Source organism: Somniosus microcephalus, chromosome 4 (assembly GCF_052327205.1).
Source record: "Somniosus microcephalus isolate GS21.2 chromosome 4, FLI_Smic_1.0, whole genome shotgun sequence".
Classification (NCBI taxonomy): Eukaryota; Metazoa; Chordata; class Chondrichthyes; order Squaliformes; family Somniosidae; genus Somniosus; species Somniosus microcephalus.
The window spans coordinates 54,086,626-54,099,648 of NC_140990.1; positions in this window are offsets into that span (position 1 = coordinate 54,086,626).

Sequence of the window (13,023 nt, forward strand, 5' to 3'; positions counted from 1 at the left end):
CCCCCAGTCGCTCTCTCTCCCCCCCCAGTCGCTCTCTCTCCCCCCCCCGTCGCTCTCTCTCCCCCCCAGTCGCTCTCTCTCCCCCCCAGTCGCTCTCTCTCCCCCCCCAGTCGCTCTCTCTCCCCCCGCAGTCGCTCTCTCTACCCCCCCCTCCCCAGTCGCTCTCTCTCCCCCCCAGTCGCTCTCTCTCCCCCCCAGTCGCTCTCTCTCCCCCCCCAGTCGCTCTCTCTCCCCCCCCAGTCGCTCTCTCTCCCCCCCCACTCGCGCTCTCTCCCCGCCGTCGCTCTCTCTCCCCCCCAGTCGCTCTCTCTCCCCCAGTCGCTCTCTCTCCCCCCCAGTCGCTCTCTCTCCCCCCCAGTCGCTCTCTCTCCCCCCAGTCGCTCTCTCTCCCCCCCAGTCGCTCTCTCTCCCCCCCAGTCGCTCTCTCTCCCCCCCAGTCGCTCTCTCTCCCCCCCAGTCGCTCTCTCTCCCCCCCAGTCGCTCTCTCTCCCCCCAGTCGCTCTCTCTCCCCCCCAGTCGCTCTCTCTCCCCCCCAGTCGCTCTCTCCCCCCCAGTCGCTCTCTCTCCCCCCCACAGTCGCTCTCGCTTCCCCCCCAGTCGCTCTCGCTTCCCCCCCAGTCGCTCTCGCTGCCCCCCCAGTCGCTCTCGCTTCCCCCCCCAGTCGCGCTCTCTCTCTCTCTCTGTCCCCCAGCCTCTCTATCTCTCTCTCTCCCCAGTCTCTCTCTCCCTTCCCCTGTCTCTCTCCCCCAGCCTCTCTCTCCCTTCCCCTGTCTCTCTCCCCCAGTCTCTCTCTCCCTTCCCCTGTCTCTCTCCCCCAGTCTCTCTCTCTCTCTCTCAGTCTCTCTCTCTCTCTCTCTCTCCCGCAGTCTCTCTCTCTCTCCCGTCTCTCCCCCAGTCTCTCTCTCTCCCGTCTCTCTCCCCCAGTCTCTCTCTCTGCCGTCTCTCTCCCCCAGTCTCTCTCCCCCAGTCTCTCTCTCTCCCCCAGTCTCTCCCCCATCTCTCTCTCTCTCCCCATCTCTCTCTCTCCCCAGTCTCCCTCTCTCCCCCAGTCTCCCTCTCTCCCCCAGTCTCCCTCTCTCCCCCAGTCTCCCTCTCTCCCCCAGTCTCCCTCTCTCCCCCAATCTCCCTCTCTCCCCCAGTCTCTCTCTCTCCCCCAGTCTCTCCCCCATCTCTCTCTCTCTCCCCCATCTCTCTCTCTCTCTCCCCCAGTCTCCCTCTCTCCCCCAGTCTCCCTCTCTCCCCCAGTCTCCCTCTCTCCCCCAGTCTCCCTCTCTCTCCCTCAGTCGCTCTCTCTCTCCCCCCTCAGTCTCTCTCTATCTCCCCAGTCTCTACCTCTCTCTCCACATCTCTCTCTCTCACCCCTCAGTTGCTCTCTCTCTCCCCCTCAGTCTCTCTCTCTCTCCCCCTCAGTCTCTCTCTCTCTCGCCCCATTCAGTTCAGTTCAGTTCAAATGCTTTATTGGCATGAAAGTTTACAGAGAACCATATTGCCAAAGCTTACATAGCAAAAAGGTACAGTTTTCCAACATTCTGTAGGTGTCAATCGATTTGACATTTGTTGGGTATATACAATATTACTTTTAAACAATATTAATTTTAAACAGTCTTTCTACTTCATTTGGTACGTTCAATATTAATTTTAAACAGTCTTACTTTTAAACAGTCCTCAGGTTGTGACATGTTGTTACATATTTAGCCCCAAGGTATGGTCTGTCTCCTTCTCCTAGGACTAATCTCAATTTTGACAGATCATCCAATTCCTTGAAATCTGGGGTTGTTTGGCTTAGCTTGTTGAATAATATGTTTCTTGATGTGTTGAATTTTTCGCATTTTAGGAGGAAATGCATTTCTGTTTCAACCTCGCCAGCCAGACATTGATCGCATATTCTATTCTCTCTAGGCTGCCAGGATTTCTTGTATCTGCCTTTTTCAATTTCCAGTTGGTGGTCGCTTAGTCTGTACCTGGTGAGGGTCTGTCTCTGTTTTGTGTCTCTGATGGTCGTGAGGTAGTCTGCCAGTTTATATTCTCTTTTTAGGGCCCGGTAACATTCTAATCTGCTTTGGCTTTCGGTTATTTTGTTCCAATGTTCCAGGTAGGTTTCTTTGCATTTTTTAATGATTTGGTTCACTCGGATTGGTGTTTGGACGGCTGTGTTGGTCTGGGGCTGGTCAGGGTCCGGCTGAGTACTTAGTTTCAGTAGCAGCTGACTCAGGGGACTCTTTTCTGGGTTTAGCTCTTGGGTCTGAAAGGCTTTGAAATGAAGGGTGTCTGGGGAGCTAGATTTGAGGTGATTTAGGAAGTTTAGTGCTCGTTTTTGGATGTTTATTATCAGTGGGTATCTGCCTAGTTCGGCTCTGCATGCATTTGTTGGTGTTTCTCTTTGGGTGCGAAGGATGCTTCGGCAGAATTCTGCATGTAGGGCTTCTATTGTGTGTTTTTCCCATTTAGTGTAGCTTTGGTGATTTAGCGGGCCCCATACTTCACTACCGTACAGTGCAATGGGCAGGATTATGCTGTCAAAAATTTTGAGCCAGATTTTGATTGGGATTTGGATGTTGTAGAATTTTCTTTTTATTGCATATAGGGCTCTTCGGGCTTTTTCTTTTAGTGCATTCACTGCTATGCTGAAGCTCCCTGATGCTGTAATAGTTAGACCAAGGTAGGTGTAGCTCATAGTGTGTCCTATAGTGGTATCACTGAGGGTAAACTGGTATTTGTTTTCCTGACATCTGGGTCTTTTCTGAAAAATCATGATGTTGGTTTTCTTTAGATTTACTGTTAGAGCCCAATTTTGGCAGTATTTGTCGAGTAGGTCTAGTTGTTGCTGTAATCCCTGTTCTGTGGGAGACAGCAGAACCAGGTCGTCCGCATAGAACAGGGACTTCACTTCTCCATCCAGGAGACGGAGACCTGGTGACTCGCTTTGCTCCAGCATGTCTGCTAATTCATTTATGTATATGTTGAACAGGGTCGGGCTCAAATTGCAGCCCTGCCGGACGCCTCTTCTCTGGGTGAAGAAATCGGTGCGTTTGTCTCCAATTTTGACCCCGCATTTGTTTTTCAGATACATTGATTTAATAAGGTCATAGACTTTGCCCCCTATTCCACACTGAAGAAGTTTATAATAGAGCCCTTCGTGCCATATAGAGTCAAAGGCTTTCTTGAAGTCGATGAAACAGGCGAATATTTTCCCATTTTTTGTTTGGTGTTTATGTTTTTCAATGAGGGTGTGAAGGGTATAGATATGGTCGGCGGTGCGGTGTTTTGGAAGAAAGCCTATTTGGTTTTTTCTGAGGATATTATGTTTGTTAAGAAAATCAAGTAATCTACTATTTAGAATACTGCAGAATAACTTCCCTAGACAACTGTTGACACAGATGCCGCGGTAGTTATTTGGGTCTGATTTGTTTCCACTTTTATATATGGGGGAGATTAGTCCTTGGCACCAGATATCGGGAAAACAGCCTGAGCGTAATATGATGTTGAATAGTTTGAGTATCGCACCCTGCATCTCCATATTGCTGAACTTTAGCATTTCATTTTTGATGTTGTCTGGGCCACAGGCTTTCTTTAGGTGGAGAGATTTTGTTTTTGTGGCCAGTTCTTTCCATGTGATTGGGGAGTCTAGAGGGTTTTGGTTGTCTTTAATTGTTGCTTCTAATGTGTGGAGTTTTTCTGTGACCTGATGTTGACTTGGGTTTGTTTTGTTTTTTGGGATGTCTTTGTAGAGGTTTTCAAAATGTGTTCTCCAGATGTCGCCATCTTGGATTGGTAATGCTTGCAATTGTGTTGTACTCAGGTTATTCCACATTTCCCAGAATTGTTTTGGATTGGTGGAGTTTTCAATTTCTTCGAGTATTTTGTGGGTATAGTTTTGTGTTTTGTTCCTAATGGTGTGTTTATATCTTTTGAGGGTTTCATTGTATCTAGTACGTAGGTCCGGATTGTTTGGTTGCCGATGCTTTTGGTTTGATATTTTTCTCAGGTCTTTTCTGGCATTTTTGCATTCGTGGTCAAACCATTTCATATTTTTATTTTGTCTTTTGTGATGCTTCCTCTCTCTCTCCCCAGTCTCTCTCCTCTCTCTCCCCCCAATCTCTCTCTCTCACACTCCCAATCTCTCTCTCTCACTCCCAATCTCTCTCTCTCACACTCCCAATCTCTCTCTCTCACAGTCCGAATCTCTCTCTCTCTCACACTCCCAATCTCTCTCTCTCTCACAGCCCCAATCTCTCTCTCTCACACTCCCAATCTCTCTCTCTCACACTCCCAATCTCTCTCTCTCACACTCCCAATCTCTCTCTCACACTCCCAATCTCTCTCTCTCACACTCCCAATCTCTCTCTCTCACACTCCCAATCTCTCTCTCTCACACTCCCAATCTCTCTCTCACACTCCCAATCTCTCTCTCTGACACTTCCAATCTCTCTCTCTCTCTCACACTCCCAATCTCTCTCTCTGACACTCCCAATCTCTCTCACACTCCCAATCTCTCTCTCTCACTCCCAATCTCTCTCTCTCTCACACTCCCAATCTCTCTCTCACACTCCCAATCACTCTCTCTCACAGTCCGAATCTCTCTCTCTCTCTCACTCCCAGAATCTCTCTCTCTCACACACTCCCAATCTCTCTCTCTCCCAATCTCTCACTCTCTCTCACACTCCCAATCTCTCTCTCTCACACTCCCAATCTCTCTCTCTCTCTCTCTCTCTCACTCCCAGTCTCTCTCTCTCACACTCCCAATCTCTCTCTCACACTCCCAATCTCTCTCTCACACTCCCGATCTCTCTCTCTCACACTCCCAATCTCTCTCTCTCACACTCCCAATCTCTCTCTCTCTCTTACTCCCAATCTCTCTCTCTCTCACACTCCCAGTCTCTCTCTCTCTCTCTCACACTCCCAATCTCTCTCTCTCTCACACTCCCAGTCTCTCTCTCTCACACTCCCAATCTCTCTCTCTCTCACTCCCAATCTCTCTCTCTCTCACTCCCAATCTCTCTCTCTCTCACTCCCAATCTCTCTCTCTCACAGTCCCAATCTCTCTCTCTCACACTCCCAATCTCTCTCTCTCACACTCCCAATCTCTCTCTCACACTCCCAATCTCTCTCTCTGACACTCCCAATCTCTCTCTCTCTCACACTCCCAATCTCTCTCTCTCACACTCCCAATCTCTCTCTCTCACTCTCCCAATCTCTCTCTCACACTCCCAATCTCTCTCTCTTTCCTTCCATCTCTCTCTCTCTCTCTCCTTCCCTCTCTCTCTCTCTCTCTCTCTCTCTCTCCCTCCTTCCTTCCCTCTCTCTCTCTCCTTCCCTCTCTCTCAGTCCCTCTCTCTCTCTCTCCTTCCCTCTCTCTCTTCCCCCCAGTTGCTCCCTCTCTCTCTTCCAACAACAACATGCCCTCAACAAGCCTCGGCACCGCCGGGCTCCCCCAGCTAGTTGAAACATATAAGATACTGAGGGGGCTCGACAAGGTAGATGCAGAGAGGATGTTTCCCCTCGTGGGGGAAATCTAGAAGTTGGGGCATAGTTTCAGAATAAAGGGTCGCCCATTTAAAACTGAGATGAGGAGGAATTTCTTCTCTCAGAGGGTCGTAAATCTGTGGAATTCTCTGCCCCAGAGAGCTGTGGAGGCGGAGTCATTGAATATATTTAAGGTGGAGATAGACAGATTTTTGAACAATAAGGGAGTGAAGGGTTATGGGGAGTGGGCAGGGAAATGGAGCTGAGCCCAAGATCAGATCAGCCATGATCTCATTGAATGGCGGAGCAGGCTCGAGGGGCCAAGTGGCCGACTCCTGCTCCTATTTCTTATGTTCTTATGATGAGCTCCGCTAATCGGCCCCACCATTCCTTTAACTATCCTTTTACTTTTCATATGTTTATAGAAGATTTTTGGGTTCCCTTTTATGTTACCCGCTAATCTTTTCTCATAATGTCTCTTTGCCCTTCTTATATCCTGTTTCAATTTCCCCCGCACTCTCTGTATTCTACCTGGTTTTTGACTGTATTCTGTACCTGACATTTGTTGTAAACCTCCTTTCTCTGTTTTATTCTAACCTCGATATCGTTTGTCATCGGGAGCTCCAGCTTTGAATGCCCCATCTTTCCTCCTTATGGGAATGTGCTTGGTTTGTACCCGAACTATCTCTGCCTTGACGGCCTGCCATTGGTCATTCACTGTTTTCCTGGACAATCTTTGTTTCCAGTCCACCTGTGCTCGATCCCTTTGCAAATCACTGAAATTGGCTCTCTTCCAGCTGGGTATTTTCACCAATGATTTTTCTTTGTCCCTTTCCATAACTACTTTAAACCTAATGATATTGTGATCACTGTTAACCAGTGTGATGAAATATTCCATTCATCACTCATCAGTATTTCTCTGCCTGTGACTGTGGTTGGTTTCAGTTTCATTTCCATTGTATTGTACTGTGTGTAGGGCTCCGCCCATACCTGGCTCCTATGTAAGCTGGCCCAGCCTGCAGCACATCCAGTATGGCAGACCTCTGGATGGAAGATACATTCTCCTCTGTGTGTTACCTTCTAAGTCAATAAAAGCCTTGTTTTGTTTCGCTAACATCGAGTCTCGGATTTATTGAGGCACATCAACCAGATCCCTCCTGCCCCCGAACCGATGAGAGACACTTTAAATGTTCTGACTGTGCAAAGAGGTTTCAGAGCTCATCCAACCTGCTGAGTCACCAGCGAGTTCACACAGATCTTCAAAGAAAGGAAGATGTTTTAGAAAGGCTGGTGACACTAAATGTTCGCAGCCATCTCAGAGTAGTGTCCCTTTAATTACAATCTCACAGAAAAAGGAGAGTCACTGTCCCTTTAACTACCACAAATCCCTGTGGAGGAGAGGGGGAGATACAGTCTGTCCCAGTAACTGTCGCAGAACAGAATTAGCGACCCTGTCCCAGAAGGGCTTGACCCTCCCCCACTCCCTGCTTTTCCTCAAGTGTCTCATCCTTAAAATTCTCATCCTTGTTTTCAAATCCCTCTGTGGCCTCGCCCCTCCCCATCTCTGTAATCTCTTCCAGCCCCACAACCCCCCGAGATATCTGCGCTTCTCTAATTCTGGCCTCTTGAGCATCCCCGATTTTAATCGCTCCACCATTGGCGGCCGTGCCTTCAGCTGCGTGGGCCCTAAGCTCTGGAATTCCTTCCCTAAACCTCTCCATCTCTCTACCTCTCTCTCCTTCTTTAAGATGCTCCTTAAAACCTACCTCTTTGACCAAGCTTTTGGTCATCTGCCCGAATATCTCCTTATGTGGCTCGGTGTCAAATTTTGTTTTATAACGCTCCTGTGAAGAGGCTTGGGACGTTTTACTACATTAAAGGCGCTTTATAAATACAAGTGGTTGTTGTTGTTTCCTGAAACTAATAATAAATTCCCCAGAGGGACAGAAACTTGTACTTTTACTCCCAAATATTAAAAAGTTTGTTCTACAGAAGCACGGGGTTTATCTACTTTTATTCATGAATTTAAAAAGTCTCTATTAAAAGCTGAGCCAGTGTGTTGTGAGACAAAGAGCCTTGTGTCCAATAAGGGGAATAAAGGCCCACAGCCTCCCCTGGCCCCGGGCCCTGAACAAGGGACTGGAGAAACTCGCTGCCCTGTGGATCAGACAATCAGACGGCGCTAGTCCCGCCCCTCGGGCTCCCCGATTGGTTGGAGGACCCGCCGCCGGCTCACTCCTCCAGCCCCGCCCCACTCGCTCCCTATTGGTCGGAAGCTCCCATCAATCAGGCCGTGGGCCCGGGTCACGTGTCCCTCACCGACTTTACAAAGAAAGCCTCGCGCAGTTGCCGTGCGGAGCTGCAGGTCGGCGGGGTCGGGAGATTAACAAACTGCGGGTAGGCTGCGTCGCAGGGTTTATAAAGTTGGAGAACAGCCTCAGGCCCGAATGAAATCCAGCGGCCCGTCTGTGTTCCACCGGACGGCAGCGGTGAGGCTTTTTCTCGGTGACAGGCCCGGGTTAGGCGCCGCCATCTTGGTAGAGGAAAGACGGACTGGTTCCACCTGCAGCATGGCGCATGCGTGGCCATCTTGGTACAGGAACAGAGAGTGGGCGGGGCTTCAGGTTCCCAGTGACCAGGAGAGACAATCATTGACTCATTGATTTTATTCTCACTCCGCACACAGCGGGTGTAGAACTGAACCCAACCAGAGTAGAGAGAGGGGGAAAACTGGGAGTGGAGGAAAGAAATGTTGGAGATGGTGCGATGGGTTTGGATTTCCACACAGGGAGGAGGGACAGTGCGTGTAATGGGGATTTACAGTTTTGGGGGAACAAGAGAGGAAAGAATATTCAATAGAAACTAGAATTGTCTGTTTTAAATTTCTATCCTGTACTTACAGTGATGACTTTTGTAAACTCCTTTTACAGGGTTTAGAAGGGCAGAATTTACAGACAGGAAACTCAAACCAAACATCACGTCAACATCTGGCAGAGATACTCGATTCATGAGGACCTGAATATCATCAATCTTTGAATGTGGAAGGAGAAAGGTTTGTCTTTTCTGTCTGTGGGAAAAGATTTCAAACATCAGTGTGACTGGAAAAGCACCGAGACACCCACACCCGAGTGAGAGTGTTCCAGTGGAAAGAGCTTTAACCAGTTATGCAGCCTGAAAAAACATTGCACCGTTCACAGCAGGTAGAAACCGTACGTGTTCTGTGTGTGGACGAGGCTTCAACCGATCATCCAACCTGGAGAGACACAAGGATACCCGCATCATGGAGAAACGCGAGGACTGTAAATATGGGGACTGTGGGAAAGGATTCAATTACTCGTCAGATCTAGAAAAACATCGACGCAGTTACACCAGGAAGAGGCCGTTCACCTGCTCCATGTGTGGGGAGGGATTCACTCAGAGATGCAACCTTCTCAGACACCAGCGAGTTGACACTGGGGAGAGGCCGTTCACCTGCTCCGTGTGTTGGAAGGGATTCACTCAGTCATCCGACCTTCTGACGCATCAACGAGTTCACACTGGCGAGAAGATGTTCACCTGCTCCGTGTGTGGGAAGAGATTCACTCAGTCATCCAACCTTCTGAAACACCAGCGAGTTCACATTGGGGAGAAGCCATTCACCTGCTCCATGTGTGGGAAGGCATTCACTCAGTCATCCAACATGCTGAAACACCAGCGAGTTCACAAGTGACTGCAGGGGTTGGATTCTGCTGTTATTGCTGCTGTTATTCACATCCGGGACTGAACCATGTTCATTCTGACAGTTGGGGATTGTTTCTGCTGATGTTACTAACCCTATAACTGTCTGGAGTTTAATATTCTGGATGTATAGCTGATTGACTTGTTGGGGCTGCAGTGTCCCTTTTAAGAACCGCAGTCTGTGACCATTCCCCTTAATTCAGGGACTTTGCAATAAATTTATGAACTTTTACTTCAATCCTAAATTGATCTTTGGTACAAAATCTACAATTCACTGTCTGAAAGATTCCATTGATTAACATCTCCAATTAGAAAATGCTGATTAATACTTGCTGACAATTCTTACTGATTTGCACATTACACACAGTGGCACCTCCATTATCCACCAGAAAGAAGGGGAATGGGAATTGGTGGAGAATCGAGAGTCCCCAAATGTTTCCCCTCCCGCCTGGTACAGCAATCCCCTCGGCACGGGAATGGGGACATGTCCAAACCAAGTAATGGGCTGAGTTTAATCTTTCTGGGCCTGTGGGGTTGGTTTATATCAGACAGGAGGAGATTGGTGTCAGTGATTGTGGGGTTGGTTTATATCAGACAGGAGGAGATTGGTGTCAGTGACTGTGGGGCTGGTTTATATCAGACAGGAGGAGATTGGTGTCAATGACTGTGGGGTTGGTTTATATCAGACAGGAGGAGATTGGTGTCAGTGACTGTGGGGTTGGTTTATATCAGACAGGAGGAGATTGGTGTCAGTGACTGTGGGGTTGGTTTATATCAGACAGGAGGAGATTGGTGTCAATGACTGTGGGGTTGGTTTATATCAGACAGGAAGAGATTGGTGTCAGTGACTGTGGGGTTGGTTTATATCAGACAGGAGGAGATTGGTGTCAGTGATGGTGGGGTTGGTTTATATCAGACAGGAGGAGATTGGTGTCAGTGACTGTTGGTCTGGTTTATATCAGACAGGAGAATATTGGTGCCCTTGAGAAGGTGGTGGTGAGGCGCCTTCTTGAACTGCTGCAGTCCGTGTGGTGAAGGTGCTCCCACAGAGCTGTTACTGTTAGGGAGGGAGTTCCAGGATTTTTACCCAGTGACAAAGAAGGATCGGCGATATATTTCCATGTCGGGACGGTGTGTGACTTGGAGGGGAGCTTGGAGGTGGTGGTGTTCCCCTGCGCTTGCTGCCCTCGTCCCTCTAGGTGGTGGAGGTGGCGGGTTTGGGAGGTGCTGCCGAAGAAGCCTTGGTGAGTTGCTGCAGCGCCTCTTGTCAATCAGAGGTTCTCAACCGGGGTCTGTGAGAAGGTTTCAAGGGGTGGGCCCAGAAACTCTCTCCCTCTTTCATTCTTTCTCCCACAAGCAGCCCTCACACTGGCCGCCGGCTCAGTTCCCATTGAGCAGCCGCGGGGAAAGTGATGTGGGGCGCGATGGGGCCAAGGCTGCGGAATTCGCCCCTCGCTCGCTGCCAATTGGGTTGATCCAGATTCCCATCATCTCCATCCAGCCTGTTGCCCCCATCTCCCCCCTTCCCCCGCTACAAATCCAGGCTGGGGTTTATTGGAGGGTGGGGCCATTCCCAATTCCAGGAGCCCAGCCCATTGAACACCTTCTCCCATTGGAACAGGAGCAGTGCGCAGGCGCAGTTTGCGGGACCCGCAGCTCCAGCTGCCGCTCGCCCTCACACTAGGTGGCGCCACTGAGCAGGACAGCCCGCGGCCCCGGGGAATAGTCCCGTTAACCGTCAATCAAAGGCCAGCAGCCAATCCGCTTGGCCCAAGTCCCGCCTCCAACCGCCGTCCATTGTTGGGGCGAAATTCAAAGCGCCGCGAGCGGGAGCTCAAACTGTCAATCAAAGCCCAGCCCCACCCACTGCACCCTGCTCACTCTCCGATTGGTGGCTGCGGGGGTGGGCGGAGCGACAAAGGGCCAATCTGTGCACTCCCTGCCTCCGCCTGGGAGCTGGGCTTTGCTCAGGTGAGCAGATCACGTGGGCTGGAAGGAAGGCGGCCACAAGGCAGCTTGTGAGGTCATTGGGCCTCTTGTATTGGAGAATCAAGGAGGAGGGAGTTTAAAACATACTATTGCCGCACTTAATCACCAAATAACTTTATTTCAAAAAATAAAGCACAGTGATTTGAAATGGAAAGACTTGCATTTATAGAGAGGCTTCAGTGATCTCAGGATGTCCCAAAGCACTTCACAGACAATGAATACTTGTGTTGTGTTACAGGGGGTCCGGAGAATTTTTATAACACAGGAGGGGCCTCAGAGAACCCCTGATCTACACTGTCCCATCAAACACTCCCACGGCAGGTACAGCACGCGTTAGATACAGAGTAAAGCTCCCTCTACACAGTCCCATCAAACACTCCCAGGTCTGGTACAGCACGCGTTAGATACAGAGTAAAGCTCCCTCTACACTGTCCCATCAAACACTCCCAGGTCTGGTACAGCACGCGTTAGATACAGAGTAAAGCTCCCTCTACACTGTCCCATCAAACACTCCCAGGGCAGGTACAGCACGGGTTACATACAGAGTAAAGCTCCCTCTACACTGTCCAATCAAACACTCCCAGGGCAGGTACAGCACGGATTAGATACAGAGTAAAGTTCCCTCTACACTGTCCCATCAAACATTCCCAGGGCAGGTACAGCACAGGTTAGATACAGAGTAAAGCTCCCTCTACACTGTCCCATCAAACACTCCCAGGGCAGGTACAGCACGGGTTAGATACAGAGGAAAGCTTCCTCTACACTGTCCCATCAAACACTCCCAGGGCAGGTACAGCACGGTTTAGATTCGGAGTAAAACTCCCTCTACACTGTCCCATCAAACACTCCCAGGACAGGTACATGGACATGTTATTGATTCCTCCCCTAGATACATGTTTGACAAATTTGCTCGAATTCTTTGAGGACGTAACAAACAGGGTGGATAAATGGAAACCAGTGGATGTGGTGTATTTGGACTTCCAAAAGGCATTTGACAAGGTGCCACACAAACGATTACTGCACAAGATAAAAAATCACGGGATTGGGGGCAATATACTGGCATGGGTGGAAGATTGGCTATCTAACAGACAACAGAGATTTGGATAAATGGTTCATTCTCGGGCTGGCAATCAGTAACTAGCGGTGTTCCGCAGCGGTCAGTGCTGGGACCCCAACTCTTTACAATCTATATTAATGATTTGGAGGAAGGGACTGAGTGCAACGTATCCAAGTTTGCCGACGATACAAAGATGGGAGGGAAAGCAGTGAGTGAGGAGGACATAAAAAACCTGCAAAAGGACATAGACAGGCTAAATGAGTGGCAGATGGAATATAATGTTGGAAAGTGTGAGGTTATGCACTTTGGCAGAAAAAATCAAAGAGCAAGTTATTATCTAAATGGAGAGAAACTGCAAAGTGCTACAGTACAAAGGGATCTGGGAGTCCTGGTGCATGAAACACAGAAGGTTAATATGCAGATACAGCAGGTGATCAGGAAGGCCAATGGAATCTTGGCTTTTATTGCAAGGGGGATGGAGTATAAAAGCAGGGAAGTCTTGCTGCAGTTATACAAGGTACTGGTGAGGCCACACCTGGAATATTGCATGCAGTTTTGGTTTCCATATTTAAGAAAAGATATACTTGCTCTCGAGGCAGTTCAGAGAAGGTTCACTCGGCTGATTCCGGAGATGAGGGTGTTGAATCCGTGATTCTTAAAGTATGATGTTTTCCAATAACTAGACGGAGGCTGTAAATTAACAATCAACAGGTGTTTACTGGAGGAGGGTAGTCTAAAGACTGACAGTACAGAGGCATGCTCAAGGCTTATATACAGGTGTGGTCACTGCCGGTACT